The sequence below is a fragment of the Rhinolophus sinicus genome, chromosome 1, assembly GCF_057876585.1.
Source record: "Rhinolophus sinicus isolate RSI-liver-muscle chromosome 1, RSI-T2T, whole genome shotgun sequence".
In the NCBI taxonomy this organism is placed as follows: domain Eukaryota; kingdom Metazoa; phylum Chordata; class Mammalia; order Chiroptera; family Rhinolophidae; genus Rhinolophus; species Rhinolophus sinicus.
This window is the reverse complement of record NC_142501.1, coordinates 78,832,928-78,855,654: the sequence shown is the minus strand read 5'-3', so window position 1 is coordinate 78,855,654 and position 22,727 is coordinate 78,832,928.

Sequence of the window (22,727 nt, the reverse complement as noted above, 5' to 3'; positions counted from 1 at the left end):
ATGTTGTATACTGTTGTCTGTTCTGTCTTTAACTGCTGAGCAAGCTTTCCCATCTCCCTCCCACCACCCTCAGTCCTAAAGGCTCAGGTGTGGTGTGTGGAGAGGATGGGAGACGTGATTAATGTAAGGAAGACCCAGAAATGTCCTGCCTTTTCATTATTTCTAGATTTTGACGCTTTCCCTCTGGGGTCCATGCAGGACAGATATGATTTGCGGTCAGTTATAGAACTTGTTATGTGATGAAGACTTGCTAAAATTAGGAGAAACAAAGCCGAGAAGGGCAAAGGAGAGATTGAAGTTGGATGTGAGGGAATACTAGCTATGATGAATCTTTGTCTTGTTGTCAAGGTTATACTTTTGTTGTGGCTTCCTCAATCCCATGAGTTACATTAGTGTTTTGAGCCAACAAATTTTCTTTCATCCTTAAACTAGTTAGAATTGTTTTGGGGCTTACAAACGTAGGACTCTTAACTAATATCCTAAGCAAATAATTTAATATTAGAAAATAACAGTTGTGATATTAGTATTAAAACAAATGTGTCAGCATAGTACAAAACATTTGATGAAGCAAATAAGGTCACTTTTTCAGGACCAAGAATAAACGAATAATGGCACTATATCTGCCAAAAAAGTTTCACAAGGGTAATTCCACAACAAGTTATGAAAAGCAAAAACTATGTGACATAGAAGAGCGAAATCAAGAGTGGTAATTTTGGAGAAAATTTTAATCTATTCTTCTCAACACTTCAGCAGATCAAGCAGTTATCGAATAAGTAAGATAATAAAGGCTTAGATTTATATAATAAACAAAGATGATTTGTTAGATATTTACAATAGATATATACAATAATAATGAAATGTTTTAACTGTCACTCAGAAAATTGAAGCTTAAATTATGACATAAGAAAAAGCATTCAGCTTTACATGCATATATGAGAAAAGAAGAAAGACAAAAAACTTGTTCCAAGCATCCATCTCAAGAATTTATGGGAGAAAAAAAATACCAGCAAGTTTTAAAGAGAAAAAGAAAAATAATAATAAAAGTAAAGGTAGCAATCAATGAAATAGATTCAAACACATGAAAGAGAAGATGGGCTATAAAATGTGTAACTTCCTGGCAGTCTGATCAATAATATTGTTTTCCCTGAGAGAAGATTGACTTTTGCTTGTGGCCTGAAACACTGGTGGAGGCAAATTATCCTCTTTTTAAAAATGGACTGAGAGGGTTACACACAGCATTCCTTCTGGCAGCTTGTCTATTTCTGGTTCACCTTCATTCTTTTGGGGCTCCCACAAGAAGCCTACGGTTTTTACCAGAGGCTTTTCTCCTTCTCAGACTTCTGACTTTTCTCCCTAGCCCTGTGAGACCTCTGAAAACTCAACTGGGTTTATTATCTTTTCTGTCACCGGTTTTACTTTGGGAATCAACAATTGCTTACAGGGGAAAAGTAGCCACAAGTTTGGTGTTAACCTCTCTCATATTCTGTTTTCTTCATAGGCCTACATATTCTCACTGTGTTGGTTATTTCCTGAGGCTTTCAGAGACATTTTAAAACATGTCTTGTCCAGTTTCTTGAATTATTCTCAGCATGAGCGTTAATCTCAAACAATCTAGCCTATTATTGTTGAGTGTCAGATTCCATCTAAGTAACTTTCAAATCAGATTCAATAAAAATAAAACTGCACTCCATGCTACCTAGAGAGGAATGAAGAAACCACTTGAGAACTGTCCCTATTGGAAAAGCTATATTTTTCTGTTTTTACATAATGGTAGCTCTTTATGGAGCCACAAATGGCATCAGCATTGCTATCATCTAATTCCAACCCTGCTTCCATCTGTACTTTTCATTATTCCAATGTTCTTCCTTGTTTCTCTGAAATTGTCCTAGTGTCCACCCTTGTTCCGCTGGAGCTGTCACCAGTCTATCCGTCTGCATTCTTCTGAAGTTGACACCAAACTCCCTGAGTCTTGACAATGTATTGTAAAGAGCCCTGGACAATAGGTGACCGATAGCCTTAGAGCTTTGTTGCCTCCAGTGCATATAAACATTTGTTTAATACAATGCTATTTGGTTGCTTTTTATTGGAGACTGTCTTGCCTAGTCTCTTCTTTATACAGGCTGAAGGTAGGTAATTAATGGATAGGGTGATGTGTGAGAGCCTCCACTGGCTACTTTTCAGTAACCCCAGATGAGGCATTCTGGCAGTTCCTTGCTATTCTGTGGAATTATTGTGTCGCTGTTGATATCAGTTTTGGAGTTTAACTGAAATTTCCAACCAACAGGAAAAATTCCCTTCATCTGCTCTTATTAAATACAGTGAATTTGATTAAAATATTATATGAAGTCATTAATCTGAGACTTCATCAAATAATGCAAAAGCCTGAATAACACTATGGGAACATCTTATACAGATATGATGCTTAGTAAATGCAAACATCTAAATTAAATGAACGACATGATTGTTACACAGACCTGATCCTGTTTGACTGCCTGTTTCTTTTCACACTAAGAACTGCTGTAACTCCAGAATGTGGTTAGTTGTGTGATTCTTTATCTTTTTCTACAAAGAAATACCTAGAGCTAAGGAGAATGGGCCACTATGCCAACAATCTTGTATTATATTTAAATCATATGCTGCTGTTTTTTAAAGAAAAGGAAGACAGGCACTCCCTCGTTCCAGCTACCCAGTATTTGAATAAAATTGCCTCACTAGAAAGAGTGAAGTGTTGATCTGGTGTCTTTGGGGACCCTTCCTCTTCCATGTCCCACAGTGATTGCTTTCTTTGAGCACAGTCTCCGATTAACCAATCACTCCGGTGTGACTACATACAAATGTCAAATCATTTAATCTTTACAAAAAGCATTTTACATATGAGGAAACCGAGGCACAAAGATGTTGATTAAGTTTGCCAGCATAGTAAACAACAAGCCCAGAGTTCCAGGACATATTGTGACGCCACAGCTTTGGCTCTGAGCTCCTACGGTACATTGTCATTGTTCTGGCACTTGTCCTTAATGTCTGGTGTTTTGTGCCTTGCCCTTCCTGGTGCCACAAGATTTTTGATTGGTATGTAGGCCTTTCAGACTCTTACTGCATTGGATCATCCTTTAATTTTTAACAGCATCCTTTTTCATTTTACCAGACAGAGTACAAACACACTGAGGGAATCTGTGTCGAGACCTAAGCTTGCTCACCCTTTCTTTGCTGTACCTATTGTACACATACATGCTTCTGTCACAGCAACAAGAACATTGTTTTAAATTTATAATACACTCAGTGTTACCTCCTTAGTCTGTAAGGTCTTTGATTCCCAAAGCCATGTCTAATTTAACCCTGTATTACCCACACCTGTATTGCATCTGATATGTTCAAAGTGCTCAACCTGTGCTCGTAGAATAATTTAGATGTGCTTTACGATGGTTCCGGAAAAATGGTGGTGTGTACCAAAGTTAATTCAAAATGGATCAAAGACTTAAGCATAAGACCTGACACAATAAACTGCATAGAAGAAAGCATAGGTACTAAACTTATGGACCTTGGGTTCAAAGAGCATTTTATGAATTTGACTCCAAAGGCAATGGAAGTAAAAGCTAAAATAAACGAATGGGACTATATGAAACTTAAAAGCTTCTGCACAGCAAAAGAAACCATCGACAAAATAAAGAAACCACCAACTGAATGGGAGAAGATTTTTGCAAACAGTGCCTCCGATAAGGGGCTAGTATCCAGAATATACAAGGAACTCATGCAACTCAACAACAAAAAAACAAACAACCCAATTGAAAAATGGGCAGAGGACCTGAAGAGACATTTCTCCAAAGAGGACATACAAATGGCAAATAGACATATGAAAAAATGCTCAACATCACTAATCATCAGAGAAATGCAAATCAAAACCACAATGAGATATCACCTCACCCCAGTCAGAATGGCTATCATCAACAAGACAAATAGTAACAAATGTTGGAGACGCTGTGGAGAAAAAGGAACCCTCATACACTGTTGGTGGGAATGCAGACTGGTGCAGCTGCTATGGAAGGCAGTGCGGAGGTTCCTCAAAAAATTACGAATAGAATTGCCATATGACCCAGCAATCCCTCTCCTGGGAATCTACCCAAAAAATCTGAAAACATTTAGAGATAAAGATACGTGTGCTCCAATGTTCATTGCAGCTTTGTTTACGGTGGCCAAGACATGGAAACAACCAAAATGTCCTTCGATAGATGAATGGATGAAGAAGTTGTGGTATATATACACAATGGAATACTATTCGGCGGTAAGAAAAGATGATATAGGAACATTTGTGACAACATGGATGGATCTTGAGAGTGTAATGCTGAGCGAAATAAGTCAGACGGAAAAAGCAGAGAACCATGTGATTTCACTGATATGTGGTATATAAACCAAAAGCAACAAAAGAACAAGACAAACAAATGAGAAACAGAAACTCATAGACACAGACAATGGTTTGGTGGTTGCCAGAGGGTAAGGGGGGTGGGGGGTGGGGGGTGGGAGATGAGGGTAAGGGGGATCGAATATATGGTGATGGAAGGAGAACTGACTCTGGGTGATGAACACACAATGGGATTTATAGATGATATAATACAGAATTGTACACCTGAAATCTATGTAATTTTACTAACAATTGTCACCCCAATAAATTTAATAAAATTTAAAAAAAAAGAAAAAAAAAAAAAAAAAAGATGTGCTTTACTCCTATCTGGATAAGAACACTGTATTCTTGTTTCTGCTCTTTTTGCTCTGTGTTGCTGCATTCTCTTCACTTTGCGCTTCTGCACAAAGTTTTGTCATGTCCAAACTTTGTATGAGGTCTCTTTATCATGTGGGAGAGCTGGACATCTCCTTTCAAATTGTGTTTTCTGTTCTGCCACCTTCCTCCAACAGTAAAAGTATAGATGACAGATCCAGTCATATTACTCATTGCATAATGAACTGCTAACTCCAACACTGTCTCCTTGGGCTGAAGGGCATTGATGCTACTGGTTAAAATTTTGTCTAGTATGACTGTACCTGCTATTCTCAATATGTTCAAGATATTGGCTGTTTGTCATGTCCAAGGACTGTACATTGACAGAGACCACTGCCATCATTTTATCTGCACAGTTGCCACATGATTGTGTTTGTCACCATTCTGCAAATGAAAAGGGTATTTGTTCATATTCTTCATCCATTACTAACTAGTAAATGGGCCCTCACCAGACATTGCATATGCCTTGCCTTGATCTTGGAAGTCCAGTCTCCAGAATTGTGAGATAATTAATTTGTTACTTAAGCCACCAAGTGATATTTTGTTATGGAAGCTCTAGCAAACTAGTGCAGAACTCATAGTTTCATTTGCTGTTTATCACATATTGTTTATTTGAATTGTTTATTTTTCCATACTTATACACATAGCTTGTCTTCCCAACAGAGTCATAATGTCTTGAAAGCCAGAAACTCACCCTATACTTTGTTCCTTTATTAATAATATCTAACAGGACAGTACACACAGCAAAATCTTAATGTTTAATGTCAGTTAATTAGTTGGAGTAACATTTATGTTATAGGTAAAAAGTTTAATTCACAGAGCAGGGAAGTAAAATACATCATATGCATTTAATTGCATGTAAATATATATAATTTATATATGTATGAGTATATATACATTTGTGTATATGAGTATATATCTATATATGGAGATATATCTATATCGATTTATATGGCTATAGATATATCTATCCTATTTATATGTTTTATATTTAATAGTAAAAAAGAAAGGAAAATCAAGAACGATTGATTGAGCTTTCATAAGTTCATATTTATATGTCAGAAAAATTAATCTGTACTCATTACCTTATTAGACAACTAAGATGTAGACATGAAGCAACAACAACAACAACAAAAAAGAAATTATTTTAAGAGACAGCTTTCATTTTCACTGGTTTATTCTGTGGTTCCAGCAACACTTCATGGTATGTTAGGTTTTGAAGAACAGCAGACTATCAGTTTTGAGGCCACAGTCATACTATTTAATGCAGAAAAAGTATGATTTTCAAGAACTCTCCAAGAAAATGACATACCATCTGGTAATAACAAATGTTATTGGAAAACAGTTAGTTTTGTACTATCTGTAACAAAATGGAAAGCACATCATTTGAGCTCCTCAGGACTGAATCAAATCGTTCCTTTAACATTATTGAATAATTTGGGAACTTAGAGACAAAGTAATATTAATTCGTTTAGGCTACCTAAAACACTTCAAGTTATTCACTTTTATGTCAATACTGATATTTGTTAGTGGTTGGCACTGACTTTATTTGGTGAACAAATATAAATGATCAAGCAATAGTGGTGTTTCTGATTGAATTGGAAGCACAAATTACTCAATTATGGTCAGCTAAAAAGGCCATAGCGTATATAAACCTACGGCTAAATCAGACAGAGCATTGAAAAATGCATCCTGATTAACTTGAGGTCGTTTTATCACCACGTGTTTATTAGTCTTAGAATTATTGGTCATAAATTGAGTCATGGAATTGAGTTAACTGTCATTTTACTAAATGTGACTTATATGTATTCCAAAATCATCTGATGTGTCTCTTACGACTAAAAAAATGAAAAGAAAAAAAAAATGGTTACCAGAAACCACCAGAAGAAGCAAGCAATAGATAAAAAGAATCCTCCTTTTGGTGTTTCAGAGAGAACATGGCCCTATTGTGACCTTGAGTTTGGACTTCTAGCCTCTAGATATGTGAGATAATAAATTTCCCTTGTTTTGAGACACACATACACTTAAAAAAAAGTAGACAAAGATGCTGGATCATAGTAAAACAGAACAACATAAAAATAAAAATCAAACCAGTGAATAAACATGATAATTGAATAAATGATTGATGTTGGGTAAGTACAAATGAAAATGAAGACTCAGCATATCCTCAATAAACTTTTATTTTTAGCTGACAGAGTATAAACTTATGAAATATATTTAGCAACACTTACAGAATAATAAATGTGTGATTTAATTGGACATAAATTTATCAAGGACAATGCTGATAAAATTGAGTGGAGTTAATCAGTCATAGTTTCTATATGAGGTCGTATTGATCATTTTTTAAAACATTGTATCAGGGCAAGACGTTCAAGAAAAAGATTTTAAATAATATTTTGGTATGCTACATAAATATAGGATCTGCAAATAAGTGTCTTCCTGTTGAAGCTTTATGATGACAAATTTGTATCAGTTTTGCTACACACACACACACACACACACACACACACAGAACTCTAAATTATTGTTGTTGTTCCACCTTCTTATGACTATTTACATATATATTATAACTAGGAAAAACAATTAACAGCCGGATCTGCTATGAGAGTTCAGTGAAATAGTGTAATACTGTTGTATGTGTTCTCCTTTCAACACCAAGGCATGTGTTGCCTCACTGAGTGAAAACGTTGGCTTCTTATAACTCATATCTGAATCTTTCTGGAAATTGCCCTTGGCTATAAAGAAGCCATGTTGCCCAAGATACAGTTCTCTCCCCAAGAGCAACTTTTTTTTTTCAATGACTGGCCCATAGCAGGGTACAATGCTTGGCCAGTTGCCTTAGTTGAGAACAATTCCAAAATACTCCCCCAGCTCCAGACATCACTGTGGGATATGCTGAGGGTGCTGCTATAACACATTAAAATTCAGCTTCTCCTTCTGGCCTATCCTCCTTCCTCCCAGATGTTTCTCCTGAGAGCACTTCCCAAATACCCGCTGCACTCAATTCACTCTCCATCATAGAGTCTGTTTCCAGGGACTCAGGCCTAAGTCTAAATGAAGATGATCTATTCTCATATTTACAATTTGAATATTTAAGAAATGAGTAGAATTTCCTTTTTGTGTATAATATTTTGGTTTAAAAAAGAGAGAAAGGATTGCAATTTTGGGTAGCATGGATACATACTTTTAATGATTAGAGTTGGTATGTGGACACACAGGAACAAAGGGAGAAGTAAACCTATATGAAGAGTTATTCCTTTCCATCTGCAGACACCGGGGGTGCCAAAAAATATATTCACATTTTAAGAGATTGTCAATGTTGCTCAAGCAGTAGTTCGCTGTAATCAGAAATGTCTGGATGCTGATGGCAACCACTTTGAGCCCCTCTTGTAATTGCAGAAGTCAAATGTGATTTGTACCCATCTTTTTTATTGGTATATATTAAGTATTATCATTTTAATAGGGTTTTTTTTCCTTTCTTAAAATATGTATATATATTTTTGGCACCCTTTGTATTTGCAATATCTTTTATTTTAACTATTCTATTTCATTATTTTTAAGCCAAGCAAAAATTTATCAAAAGGGCACTAGCATACTTCATAGAATTGAAGGAAGAACTGTAGGCATCAGGGCATTACTGGTATATTAAAACTTGACACTCTCAGGATGGATTCTTCTGTATCTCATCTTGCTTTTCTCTGTATGTAGCTTCTTTCTCTCCGTGTGATGGGAAAGTATGCTCTGTGGTTATACCCATATAGCTCTATAATCATAGAAAACAAAGTATCCTCACCCGCTCCACATGCATGAATACAATATCCTCACCCCCAATACACAGTTGCATTAAATAAATTAGTTGAATATCGAGGGAGGTGATTCCAATGATCTTTTCTTGGATTATTACACTAATACATGAACAAATGTCTTGAAGCTAGTATGTGGATTATGAGTCTCCCCACTTTGGTCACATGCCTGTCCCTGGGGTCAGGGACCAGATTCTATTACCAGAAGGAGGGAGGAGTAGTGCTCGGCAGAGAAAGACAGTGGGCAACACAATAACTGAGACACGCATGTTGTTTAAAGTAATTTGAATAACTGCTTTAGTTCTCTATTTTTGTGTCTTTCTTGGTCAGAAGTGTAAAACATAATTTAAGTATACACAAGCTTTGGCGTTGATCAGGGCAACACAAGAGGGGAGTAGGCATAGAGAGAAGCATAGAAATTTTGGGAGCCAATTGAATTTCAAAAAGTGTTATGAAAATTTCCAGTGCTTTAATGTTTATTCAAATATTTAGTTTGCAATTCAAATTTCATTAAATGAGAACTTTTTCTTTTTTTTCAATAGACCATGGGTTTGTAAAAGTTTAGCAAATTTGTGTAACAGACTTCTTTTGTTGAAGAAACATAAAATAGGAAATTAATCTCAAAGTAATGCTTGGCAACAAATTTGCTAAATGCTAATGATGAATAAGGCTTAACTTTCCAATCACTTGACCCATTCCATCTAGTAAATATTCAGTAAATCCTTGATGAACTCTAATTTCTCTTTGAACTTGAGAGATCATCGCTAATCTCTTGCCTTTGTCCTTATCACATCATCACTAAGAAAAATAGAAAATACAATATTAGCAGCATACCCAACAGTTGAAATTTTTAAATACTTTTTTTTTCCAATTTAAGAGCTTTCCTTAAACTTCTCTGTGAAATTTCTAGTATTACTAATTAAATTTAATTTTTATATGTTGAGTACATAAATTAAGAGAACTTTAATGAGCCAATCAATCTCCTAAAATATTTAACAGAATTTTGTGCATGTGATTATTCTTGTTTGTACATGCACATATATTGAGAAAGATCCATAGCTTTCATCAGAATTTCCAAGGCCTCTGTGAACCAAGTAATATATTAAACAAGCAGTAAAGACTGTGGGAGACAAAAAGATATTTCTTTTTTTTTTTTTTAATTAAGGTTTATTGGGGTGACAATTGTTAGTAAAATTACATAGGTTTCAGGTGTACAATTCTGTAATACATCATCTATACATCATATTATGTGTGATGGAGAGAGAACAAAAAGTTATTTATTAGAATGGAAATATATCAGCAATTTTAACACTTTGGACTTAGTTCATTCCATAGAGGACCTACTAACTACACTGAGTACCAATAATAACACTATTTGCAAAGAAAATTTAAGTACTTACTCAGAACTAAGCTCTGTACTGAACACATTCTATGCATTATTTAATTTAACACTTGATATCACACTAGAAAATAGGTATTACCATTCCATAATACATTTGAGACTATTGCAACTCAGAACAGTGAGATCCTTGTTCAATGTCTTGTAACAATTAATGAAAAAGCTAGAATTGGTATCCATTTCTGGTTCTAAACTCCATTTTCTTGCCCAGAATATGGTAGGCATTTAATAAAAATGAATTGAATTAACTTAAAATTTTGACAGGAGAAATGTGAGATAAATGATAGAAATAAGACATATTTACCTTTCATTACACTGTCCTTCAAGTAAATAAACTATAATATTCCTTCTACCAATAAATACTCCTTTTTTTCTAATAGTTTTAAAAAATATGTGATAAGGGAATCTCTTTCTAATTTTCACTTATTTGTTCAAAAAAATTGTCAAACTCCTATTATATGCCATTCATTTTATTATAGATTCAATGGGGGAGTACAGAAGATATTGTCTTTGATTTTTTAGGGGCATACATTCAGGCAAGAGAAACAAACAAGAAACAATTTTAAAACAAAGAAACCAAAAAGTTTTAGCTACAGTGGTCAAGGAGGTCCTATTCCTTTTGAATATCTAAGATTAATTTTCCAACTGTACTAGTCCTACCAAATGTGTACTTCAAGATCTAAGAGATAATATGCATCTTTTTACAGAGGAAAGATTTTTGAATGCATGAAGTTCAGAATTGCCCGATAGAAACATGTTCATTTAGACAAAAAGTGAACTGTACAGTTCAGCTCATCTAATCTCTTCTTTTTGAAAATAAGGAAGCAGGAGTCCTTTATAGTTAAAAGACTTGTTGAGAATCACACAGCCAGACCTGGCACTCGAAGCCAAACATCATGAATTCTGGGCTAATGTTATTCTATAATGCAACAGAGCCCTTGTCTAAGGTCTTAAAACTCCTGTATTCTAAAATGAAATTGGGCTTCTGGCCTAATTTAAAAAAAATAAAAATAAAAAAAATAAGGAAACAATGAGTGAAAATAATTTTGCCTTTGCTTTTCCCTCTATTACGTTAGGTGTCCTCAGAATTTTTTTCAGGAACTTTATGCTCCCCAGGCCATTGGAGTCCCCAGGAGGATTTATTGCACAGAAAATGGTGTCTTGAAGGAAAAACTTAAAGCCATCAAATTGTAGTAAATGAAAGATAGAAATTACTTTAAAGTCATATAATACATTGCCCTCTTTAATGTATAATATAATCAAGACCCAGAGAGAGAATGAGTGATCCTCTACAATTCTGGGCTAAACCAAAAGGACTTTCCTGAGTGCCTTTATTGTGAGAAATGTAATTCAATGTTTCATATATATGGATACTTAATGAATGTTGCAAATGAATGGACTATTAAATATTGACATGATAAAAATGTCCTTGAAGACTAAGATTTAAAACAAAAAGCGTCAAAGTCTCATGTACTATAATGTCTCAGAGTGGTTCTTATCTGAAGTTCAGAGAATAAATTTAGTAATCATTACAGAATTTGTTTATTTTTTTGTTTCATATTATTCTGTTTTGCTTTTGGGATAATATAAACCTTGATCAAAGTAAGTTTTTATGGAGTCCATGTACATTATACATGTACATGTACATGTACAATTATTAATCTTAATTATTTATTGATTTCCTACCATGTATTCTATTCCTTAAGCAGTGCTATGTTTATATACTCTCCTTTGATAGAAATCTTCTCTAAGATTGAATATTTAAATGTGGAAAAGCAAAACTAAATCTTTTGTTGGACTTAGTATCCAACATGGGAAAGTCATAAATTAGAATGGAATTTTGGCAAATAGCTGATAGATGTTGGGCAAACAGACATAGGCACATACACTTTATGTATATAAATTTAACCTTATATAGCTTTTTGGATCATATTTCTTTTCAAATGGCTTGGTTTAAGAAAATTGTGAATAAATGAAAAATGAAGAATGAAGAAAAAGTATGAAGAATGTTGATGTAAAGAATAATATAAATGGAGCCACTTTAAAAAGGAGCCAGAGCTGCCATGCCAGAGGAACTGCCTTGCTTGTGTTATGTGTCCAACCTTTGAAATGTTAAAACAGGGCAAAATAGTCTTTGGGCTGGACCTAAGGAACCTTGCTTCCCAAAGACCTGTTTGCAAAGATAACAAGAAAGCAGTTATCATGACTACTGGACTGATGCATACAGAACTGAAAATGCAAAAACATTGTTTAGAATTAGCATCACTATGTTTTCTCCACCAATAGAAATGCCTTCCTTTGCTTCATGTAATTGTCCCGCTTCCCTTTCTCATAAATACCCACTGCCATTGTCTCCACATCAGAACATTATTTGGGCCTCTGCTTGAATTAATGATTCCTGCACAGCCATTCTTCAATATCAAATAAACACTTGCTTGTCTCTCAATTAGAAAGACAGTTTTTATTTTAGGTTATCACTAATATATAAAAAAGAAGGAGTGAGGTATAGCTTAAGTATAGTCAATAAAAGTTAAAAGATTTGACAAAGAGATGTCACTCCAGTAGCTTTTTTAGTTTTTAATTCATTAGGAGCCAAAGCAGTAACTAGACAAGAGCGTGGTGTGAACACTAGAGTGTACTAGAGAATCCTGCATCATACATCAACTGTCAAAGAGTGCACAGAAATCTGTGATAAAGCAGAGAAGTAAGTCTAATGACACACGAAGTAAGAGGGCAGAATATGGCAGAATTTTGACGTACACATAAGAAAATATTGCAATTTAGCCTCTCCTCCCACCACCATCATGTTACATTGACAATGAATCTTTGAATGTCTCCTGGCTTAGCTAACTCAGATTTTAGTGGTAAGAATTCAATAAATTTTATAAATAGATAAATGTAGTTAAGGTAAAGAGTGTGTGGTCAGAAAGGAAAGGAAATATGTTTAAAAAAGAAAAAGGTTTATTTGAACACTCTAGCCTTGTAAGGCTGTGGGATACTCCTGCAAAACCTCATTTTAAAATCAACTGGAGAAATATTTCTTTTGAATTTGAGTAAGATGCAACAGAAAAGCCAGTATCTCCCACTGATGTTGATAGTCAGACTGGGGTGGCTTTGATGTGGCATTTTGTGGCTTTGAAAATGCAGTTAAATAACTGTGTACTTGCAAAGTTGTATAAATAGCTCAATCTATCACAGTTGAAAAATCTACTTAAAGGAAAAAAAAAAAAAAAAAAAAAACCTGATGTTGAACAACCCACACCCTGATTTAATGCTCATGACAGCTCTTAGAACCTGTTAACATTGCCATTTTATCTTAGCTTTCCTCAGGGTGGGTATATTATATTAGCTATGTGTTGCGGCCTGATGATGAAAGCTGTGATAGTTTTGGGGTCTCTTAAACCTTAAAGGATAAATCTAATCTTTATTGTCCTTTAAAAAAAAAGTCTAAAGTAAGTGGGAAAAAGCCATATGGTACTCTAAACCACAAGGGAAATTATACTTCTTAATATAAAGCATTCCCACTAGAAAAAAAGGGTAACCCTTCTGTTTATCATTATATTTTATGAGGTAACTTCAAATGAAATCATGGAAGTACTATCACATGAACAGCAAAGGATAAATCTCTTTTGCCAGGGCCCTCAAAGGATAGGAAATTTGGGATATGGCACAATTGGAGCTTATTTTCCACACTGCAAATGAGGTTCAAGATGTGGTGTGGGTGAGTGACAGAAGGTTTCTTGCCATCAAAGAAGATGGTCAACATTTTCAAAACTTTTATGTGGGATATGAGGGTATATTTTACATGCCCAACTCAAAAAACTAAAATGCACTTTTAATACAGTTTACTTTGATATTTTATGTGGGCAGAGTTTGTCTGGGTTGAGTCAAACGTTCCAATGTGTGAAGGAAGTATGAGCAAACATGCGCAGGGAACTCACTAAAAAAAGTATATGTAGCAATGGTTTTTAGAGGAAAATTGCTGAAGTCATAGCAAGAATATTTCCATCAGATGAAAACTACCAGTTCTGTCTGTTCATTTCCATTGGAAAATAGAGGATCAAAGAAAATCTTTTGGTAGAGTGTTTTCTTTCAAATATAACAAAGCCTTTTTTGCAATAATAATGTCTGTTTCTCCTTCATTCCATATGCTCTTTTATCCATTCATCAAATATGTGACAGACACTGAGACATAATTATAGTAACAGCAGTCAGCGTTTACATACCCTTTATTATGCCACTTAGCAAAGTTGGTGCTCCGTGCAGATCTAGAGCCACAAGAAAACGCTGAGGGAAGTGTTTACATTTCACAGTTGAGGAAAATGGAGCTTAACGAGGTTTTGGAAGTGATTTTCTTCAGGTTTATTATTGAAACAATATTTACATCCAGGATATCTCATTCCATAGCCTAAATCTTGATGGCTTCTCTACCTTCAAACAACATGTCTCAAGGGAGACAGAGACGATTATTCAGTCACTAAAAACACAGAACATTTACAGATGATTTACAAGGAAATAAAAGAAAATTGCTCTGGAATTCATAAAAAAAAAGTGGATACAATAAAAATCTGCTAGTCAAGGGTCACTTTATTAATAACCATTATTTTAAAAAAATAAGTGGTATTCAGTAATTTACTATATCAATATACTGCACTTACTAAAATAATAATAATAATTTTCCACTTACTCCTGAAGCTGTGCTAAAATGAACAACGTGGTTGACTGACTCTTCTTTTTGACTTGAGAAGAACTTGTATAAGTTAGTCATAGGACTTGAATGGCTGGAGAGCACAAGCGTTTAATTTTCTCACTCTTAACCTAATAAAGCTATGTGTATACAAAAATTGCAGTTACTCAGCATCAATATCAGTCACTTTTAAATATGACATAAAAAATAAGTCCCTTGATTAAAGGAATTATAAGCTAAACAAAGAGCTATTTATCTATTTTAACCATTAAAACATTTTCCAGAGAAGAAATGACTGTATATGAGAAAAAACAAAATATTTATGATCAAGTTACATTAATTATCACTTACGAGCAGTTTCATTGAAAGTCCATATATTTTTACTTAGGAAAATTATTTGTCTCTCTAAATTACTCCTCAACCAATCACCAATAGCATTGTCTCCTTGTCTTTGTTTTTTAAGTGACTACTCTCTAGAGAAAACAATACTTTGGATAGATGATTCCATTACCTTATAAAAATTCTTTGTTCTTTAAACTTTGAAACCTAAATTCTTTTTTTTTTTCTTTTTTAATTACGGAAATAACCCCTTCTTCTCTTTCAAAAAAAAAAAAAGTAAGGTGTTTCATCACTGCTGGTGGGGGTATCAAATTTTACATTGACTTTGAAAGACATTGGCGATTTCTTACAAAATTAAACATTCTCTTGCTGCATGATTCAGCAATTGTACTCCTTAGTATTTACCCAAAGGAGTTGAAAAATTATGCCCACAAAAGTATCCTACACATAAATGTTTATAGAAGTTTCACTCACAATTGGTAAAACTTGGAGGTAAACAAGATCTCCTTCAATAGAAGAATGTATAAACTGATACATTTATACAATAGGATATTATTCAGTAATACAAAGAAATGAGGTATCAAGACACGAAAAGACAGAGAGGAAACTTAAGTGCATATTACTATGTGAAAGAAGACAATCTGATGACTACATACTATATACTTCCAATTATGTGACATTCTAGCAAAGGCAAAACTATGGACACAGTAAAAAATCAGTGGTTGTCAGAGGGTTCGGAAAGGAGGTAGGAAAGTATAGGTAGAATAGGCAGAATAGTAGAACCCAGAGGATTTTTGAGGCAGAAAACTATTGTGTATGATACTATAATAGTGGATACATTTTATTATACATCTGTCAAAATCCAAAGGATGTGTAATAGGAAGAGTGAATCTTAAGGTAAACAATGTACTTTAGTTAATGTATCAATCAATATCAGCTAATCAATTTCAATTAATACACCACATTAATGTAAGAGATTAACAATAAGAGAAACTTGAGGATAGGGAAAGAGGGCTATTTGGAAACTCTCTGTATTCTCTGCTCAATTTTTCCATAAACCTAAAACTGTTCAAAAAAATAAAGTCCGTTAAACAAAATGTAAAGGAAGAAACAAAGACCTGATTTCAAAAATGCCTATTCATAATTTGAACACGGGTCAACTCAATTATATAAGATATGATTCACTAAAACTATGATGTGAATAAAATGTGTTAAAATTTAAATAACTTCCCACAAGGCAAAAAAAAAAAAGGGCAGGGAAATGAATATTTCCTTTGTTGTTGTTGTATGGTGAAGCAAAGATAAAGTTTAGTGCGTGTTCCACTTATGATTGAAATAAATCTGCAAAAGATATACTCGTATTTTGTTTTTCAATTGTGATATCTATTCAAAATGTAATTTTTTATTTTAGTTACTTGAATTATAATACTAAAATTTTGAGTATTTTTATTAAAATTAGAGCTGTTCAGAATACTTCTTTGTAAATTAAAATAAAATTTGGTAGAGGTATTAATCCAATCTTATATTTTGGTAAAGGTAAGAACATACAATGAAAAATAAAGTCTAATCATTATCTGTTTCAGACATTATGAAACACTTATTTATTCTTAATTGGGGTAAGTACCTGTAGGACTATTACTATATCGTCCATTTCAAAGGCTTAGAGAAGTTAATAACTTGTTCAATGACACAAGTTTCAAAATTGGTACAGCTGGAAAGTTAACTCAGGAAATTTGACACAGCCCACAGTCTTAAAGCTAGTTTCCACTGTTGCAATAGAAATCATGCAGAAATGAAAATGTTATCATTTATCAATGCAAGGATTCATTTCTACTGCACAAACAATATAAAATCTAAATTCAAAAAATCACCTGTGTATAACAAAATAATATCAATTAGAAAACATGAACTGTATAGAAATATTTATGTACAAAAACTAGTTCACAAAATAAAACTTTTATGTAAAAGTCATAGTGAAAACAGTGTCAAGGTTGATTTGCTAGTTTCCAAGAGCTATGTGTATGATTTAATAAATAAAAAGCGCATTCAATATATGCTTAATAAATGGCAATTAAACACATTTAATTAACTATCAAAATACATTTTCAGTGATTTGGTTTTTCTTTGATATTTATAAAGTAATTTAGAGTCTGACAACGCCCAGAATCATATTTATTGTGGGGACAAAGCCAGGAGTGCAGTTTCCAAGCTCTCGTGGAAAGCTGCTGGCTCAGGTAGTAAAGGGCCACCAACTGTGATTGGATGGCCATCAGCTGTGGCTAGTTGGCCGTCAGCTGTAACCAGTGAGCCATTGGCCACTAATATAACTGCCGTGGCTATGCTAGCAGAAAAAGGGATCTAGCAAGGAATTGGTGGCTGAGCTAGCAAGAGTGGATTGCAGTTAGCAAGTGAGGTGGGTTGGCAGAGAGACGTAGACGGCAGGTTGTGGATAGTGTGGCTTCTGCTTCCTGTGTCTTCAACCCAGCTGCCAGCGAGAGTATAGTGGTATGACTCCCCTACCTATGGCTCCATGGGTGTTCGTTTTTGGCCTCACCATGTCCTGCGTTCTTATGTGGGGAGGGGGACCAGAGACCCCGCATGCCACACTGCATGACATTTATATAATGATTATATTTATGTATGTGTAAAAAAAAATCTAGTTAACAAGCTACATTGATCAATTATAGGACAATATGTATCTTCCTGTACTTCATGGAATATCCATACAAACTATTAACTTAATGCAGTTCTTTTTAGCTGCTGTAAATTGTATTCTGTTGTTTAGATGTGCATTATGCATTTTTGATTAATTTCAGCCTCTGAAATTTTTGAAATAAAAACACTATAATCACATCTTACAACATAAAACATTTTCTTTTTAAAATAGCTGATCCTTATTTTTTTTTTATAAGAAAGAGAGCCCCACTCTTAACTACCAACAATGTCCATTTTCAATCATGGTCATTGTTAAAAACTCCCAAGTTTGTTCATTTGTTTGGAGGTGGTGGTAGAAGAGGGTAAAGGGGATCAAATATATGGTGATGGAAAGGGAACTGACTCTAGGTGGTGAAAACACAATATGATACATAGATGATGTATTACGGAATTGTACACCTTAAATCTATGTACCTGTACTAACAATTGTCACCCCAATAAACTTTAATTGAAAAAAAAAAACAAACCCAGGTGTAAGACTTGTAGCCATTCCTACCTGAATTTCTTTCAGGAAACCCTTTTAAATTAGATCTCCCTTGGGATTTACTCTTCCTCCATCTTTGATGGCATAAAAAAAAATTTAAACTGTGTTTGCTGTAATGTTGTAGAAGTTGAAGGAAATCTATATGTCATTTTAGAGGGTTTTGAATATTAATGTTTCCTTAAGAATTATCGCAGGCAAAATTTTTAATGATCTGTTATGTGTTATCAAATATTTGTTTCACTTAAACAAACAGAAACCCAGTGTGCATGCTATCCTTTGTAGTGATATGTTTACATTTTATCACAATCTATTCACAGACTTTATTCTGTTTTCACACTTCAGGTGTTAATGTCTCCTCAGAATGGTAAGGTTGGGAAATTACTATGCGAATCTTTAAACCACTTACTTTCCTTTGGGCTGGGCGCTTTAATGCATGCCTCCTGTTTTTGTTTTATGTTCTCTACAATATTTATGCTACGTTTTTGAACAACAATGTCATTCCTTTACACAAATATCATGTGTAAAATTTATTCTCATAGTCCTCTGTATGACTAGAACGTGTGCTTTGAAATCAGAAAACGAACAAATGAAAAACAAGTATAAGCATTTACTCTACAACTTACTTGGCATGTGGAATGTGACCTAGTATAATTTGCCTAACTTGTCCAAACCTCAGGTTTCTCATGTATAAAGGAGGGATAACTCCCCACCTACACCCATCTTACAGTTAAGAAAACTGAGGAGTGGGGCAAGTCCAAGAGCACACAGGCATTGAGGGCATTTAGAGGAAGGATAGAGCCAGGTGTCTCAACTGAACACTGCCTTCCCAGGCCATGGTGCACAGAGTCACATTTTATGTCATTTTTCTACCTATATCACTTCTTAGCACTTAGGGAAAGCAGTGGTCAGATGTGCGTCAAAAGCGTAGCTCCCTGGCAGGCACAGACCTTCCATGCAGCAGTCTCAGGGGCAGTTTCTGCTGCTGCCACCCCTGCAGCCCCATTCTAAGCCATTATAGTCCTTTAGTCACAAATGCTTGCTCAGTCTCTCCCTGCTGGAATTCTCAGTTTAATGACACAATTTTCAAACTGAATTCATATATGCTGTCTAAGAAAATAAAATTTTCCAGAGTCCCAACAAAATGTGTAGAAATCACAGTTTAAATGAAACACCCACTTTGCATTCACTCCACTCTCTCCCTGGGATGTATTTGTATAAATATCTGCCAAGGCTTCACTTCTCTTAGCTCTTTTTAAAAATAAGCTTTATTTCTTTAGAAAAATAAAAATAAAATAAAATAAAATAAAACATAAAATTGGGATAACAGTTCTTAATCCACAGAGTTATAAGCATTAAATAATATGTTTTATGAAGAAAATATCTGGAACAGTTATTAGCTTTCAATATATTTTATTTCTCAACCTCCTACTTCTTTTTATCTCTTTATCCTGAACATTGAAATGACACCATAAAACTTTTTATCTGCACTTCTGAGCGTCCATGTAGCTATCTTCTCCTCTCTCCACTTTTGGGCAAAAATCACATATTCACTAAAAAAATCACATGTTCGCCATTAGAACCATAGTGTAGTAGGAAAGCCCTAAGAAAGGGAATGAAATTTATCATAAATTTCAGAGAAATACATTGTAGAGAATAAAAAAATTGAACATCATGTGCATTTTAGATTTGGATTTTTTAATTTTTAATTATGATAGGAGTTTGTCAGTTAATTAGACGAAAATTATAATCCTTAAATGCTGTTTTCTCATCCATGTAAATGGCATTTCTCTATATACATTCTGATTTCTTTGTTTCATGTCAGAAAACTATGAATATCTTGTATTCATTTAGTTATGTTATTTCTGTGGACATGGATGTCTTTAATTCCTATGGGAATAATTTATTTCCTATTATATTTTTAGATAACGTTGTTAGTGATTTAAAAAGTTAGTGATATGGGTTTAATTGATCTTTTCTCTGGCCACCTAGGTGAAATCTTTTAAAAATACTAATCACTCATATTTGATTTTTGTTATTTTCTGGTAGAAAATAAATTAGTGACATCTTTATCTCTTAATTTCTAATCTCGATCTCTTATTTTCCTGTCTTATGTCAGCTAGAATCTTCACTATTATATAAATACATGTAACACTATTGATACTTCACTTATCTCTCATTTTAATGGAATATTGCTAATGTTGCATCATTGAGTATAAGTTTTCCAATAGTTTCTAGCAGATAGATTTTTTTTTTATTTTAATTAAAGTTTATTGGGGTGACAATTGTTAGTAAAGTTACATAGATTTCAGGTGAACAATTCTGTATTATATCATTTATAAATCGCATTGTGTGTTCACCACCCAGAGTCAGTTCTCCTTCCATCACCATATATTTGATCCCCCTTACCCTCATCTCCCACCCCCACCCCCCTTACCCTCTGGTAACCACTAAACTATTGTCTGCGTCTATGAGTTTTTGTTTCTCATTTGTTTGTCTTGTTCTTTTGTTGTTTTTGGTTTATATACCACATATCAGAGAAATCATATGGTTCTCTGCTTTTTCAGTCTGACTTATTTTGCTTAGTATTATAATCTCAAGATCAATCCATGTTGTCACAAATGGTCCTATTTCATCTTTTTTACCGCTGAATAGCATTCCATTGTGTATATACACCACAACTTCTTTATTCATTCATCTATTGAAGGACATTTGGTTGTTTCTGTGTCTTGGCCACTGTAAATAAAGCTGCAATGAACATTGGAGCACAATTGTTTTATGTATAAATGTTTTCAGATTTTTGGATAGATACCCAGGAGAGGGATTGCTGGGTCATATGGTAATTCTATTTGTAATTTTTTGTGGAACCTCCACACTGTCTTCCATAGCGGCTGCACCAGTCTGCATTCCCACTAACTGTGTATGACGGTTCCTTTTTCTCCACAGCCTCTCCAACACTTGCTACTATTTGTCTTGTTGATGATAACCTTTCTAATTGGGGTGAAATGATATCTCATTGTTGCCACACAGCAGCCTACCCGTCTGTCCCCTCGAACCTACCCCTAAAGAAAGGAGAGTCTGTGAGACTGATTCTTTCAGGGACTTTGCTTCACCTTTGTGCTTATACCTTATGATCTCTGTTTGGCCCCAAAGGATGGCTGGTTAGTCAATGACGGGCAAGATTCCTTAAGGAAGGAACAACCTAAGACAGGCACAGTCACATAGGGTCCTTCTGGAGAACTCATGGGGTTGATAGAGGTGGGCATAGACACCCCCCCCCCCCACCTTCCCCCGGCTAAGGAGAGCTTCTGACTCTGTGGCTATATCCCTTCCCACAACCTGCTTGGGAAGATATTCAATGATGTGATAACATCAGTTCTCCATCTATTCATATCAGTAAGTTTCAGCATAAAGGTTTTGTCCCTTGGGGAAGGACATACTGCAATTAGTAAGACATCCTGTGACTTTCGGTTCCAGCTGCTTGTAGGCAAGGGTGACTGGTTTGAATCAGTTTCCTAGTATAATGTACAAAATTCACAGACCGTGGAGAAAACAATGTTACTTCCATGTGTGAACATCAATAAAAGCCACAAGGTGGCCCGATTCGGGGCTCTCAGTCCTTTGATGCTGTGAGACCCTTGGCCCCTAGTGCGTAAATCTCTTGACTTCTGTTTCTTTCTTAACCCTTTGCCGCCCCTTCTCATTCTCTCACTGTCCGAGTTGTGCTGGACGCAACATCTCATTGTGGTTTTTATTTGCATTTTTCTGATGATTAGTGATGTTGAGCACTTTTTCATATGTCTATTGGCCATTTGTATGTCCCCTATGGAGAAATGTCTCTTCAGGTCCTCTGCCCATTTTTCAATTGAGTTGTTTGTTTTTTTGTTGTTGAGTTGTATGAGGTCCTTGTATATTTTGGATATTAGCCCCTTATCTGAGGCACTGTTTGCAAAACACTTCTCCCATTCAGTTGGTTGCCTTTTTATTTTGTCGATGGTTTCTTTTGCTGAGCAGAAGCTTTTAAGTTTGATATAGTTCCATTCATTTATTTTAACTTTTACTTCCCTTACCTTTGGAGTCAAATTCATAAAATGCTCTTTGAACCCAAGGTCTATACGTTTAGTACCCAAGTTTTCTTTAATGCAGTTTATTGTTTCAGGTTTTATGCTTCCGTCCTTGATCCATTTTGAATTAATTTTGGTACATGGTGACAGATAACAGTCCAGTTTCATTCTTTTGCACGTGGCTTTCCAATTCTGCCAGCACCATTTATTGAAGAGGCTGTCTTTTATCCATTGTATGTTTTTTGTTTTTTTGTCAAAAATTACCTGTCCATATTTATGTAGTTTTATTTCTGGGTTCTCAATTCTATTCCTTTGGTCTATGTGTCTGTTTTTCTGCCAATACCATGCTGTTTTAATTATTGTAGACCTGTAGTACAAGCTAAACTCAGGGAGTGTGATATCTCCAGCACTGCTCCTTTTTCTTAAGATTGCTTTGGCTATTCAGGGTCTTTTGTGGTTCCATACAAA